Here is a 1,558-nt window from a genome sequence, read left to right on the forward strand (position 1 = left end):
GCACACTGCGGGTTTTTGAAATGAAGTGTGTTTTGTTCTGTGTGTTGTTTGTTGATAAAGCGACGAAAGGGGTTTTTGGCGCCCGGTGAGGGGGAAGGGTTTGATAAAACTTTGGATCAGCGACTCTTATGAGAGAGCGATTCTCGGCCGTTGGATTCTTTGACGATTTATTAACTTTGGCTGCGTAGCGCTTACGGTGTGTACCTGCTCTATTAGAGGAAGAGTTGTAGGCAATAGGGTGCCGTTGGATATGGACACGTGGTAGACGATTGAGATGGTTGGAATAGTGGGTCCCTATTACAGACCGTCAATGCGTGATTCCCCGTTGGACGATGACGCCCGACCTGCAGTTTTATTATTATTTAAAAAAAAAAAAAAAGAAAGAAAAAAAGGGGGTTAGATTATAATTAGACAATAGTGGGACAGATTTTGAAACATAATATAGAAGAGAAATACAGTCATACAGAAGTACATGTTCATAACTCGTAAGTATACTTGGTCTGGGGTTTAGGGTTGACCGAACCACCTTTTTTTTTTTTGTTGCTATTTGGGAATGAAAAAGTTGAGGATTCGATCAAAAATAGTTTATCCTTAAACGATGTTTTGTTAATAAGAAAGGTTGTATTTTTTAATTAAATAAATTTTAATTCTTTCTCCATCATACTTTAGGTTGATATTTAAATTTAGGTTTTAATATTTTAAATTGAAGAGTGCTAGAAATCAGGAGATTTTGTGATTTATAATCATTAAATAGTTATCATTAATATTTTTAATGGTGTAAAATTATATCTAATAATGTAGAATTACTCACTTTTTTTTGTTAGTTAAATACTGACCAAATTTTAATAAAAGTGATGACTCCCTATATTTTTTCTTTTAAATTTAAAATTTATTATATTCTGTTTTTTGGTTCTTCTTATTTTATTTTCAATAAAACAAGTTAATTTTTAACGAGTAATAAACTTCTTATTTTTTCTAAATGCATTAGTATTCACCTAAAAAGATGGGATAATAGATATATGAAAAGCTTATCAACAGAATTTTGCACGATTATTTAATTAGATTTAGGTGTTTAAATAATTTTTTTAAGTGGTGATTTTAAAAATTACTTATTTTTATCTTTGTAAAAATATTGTTTATATAAATTACTTATAGGTCCGTTTAGGAAGTTTCAAAAGTAATCTTTTTAAGATTTTAACTTATGAAAAGTAGTAGTATTAGGATCCATTTGAGAAGTTTCAAAAGTTACTTTTTTTGAATTTTTAACTTATGAAAAATAGTAGTATTAATGTCGGGTGCAAATTTTAAAATTAAATTATAGCTTTCTAAGAAGTTATTTAAGGCCCAGTTTGAATAAACAACTTAATTAAGTTACTTTTGAAGAAATAGCTTAAACAATAAATGCTTATATTAAAAGTACCTTATAAATAAGTTATTTTATGTTTAGTTTTTTTAGTTCTAAAAGTACTTATTTTAAGAGAAAAGTGATAAAAAGCTTTTTAGGGTTAAGTACTGAAATCGTCCCTAAGGTCTGGGGTAAAAATCAAAATCGTCTCTG

This window comes from Arachis ipaensis, chromosome B01, assembly GCF_000816755.2.
Source record: "Arachis ipaensis cultivar K30076 chromosome B01, Araip1.1, whole genome shotgun sequence".
Lineage (NCBI taxonomy): Eukaryota > Viridiplantae > Streptophyta > Magnoliopsida > Fabales > Fabaceae > Arachis > Arachis ipaensis.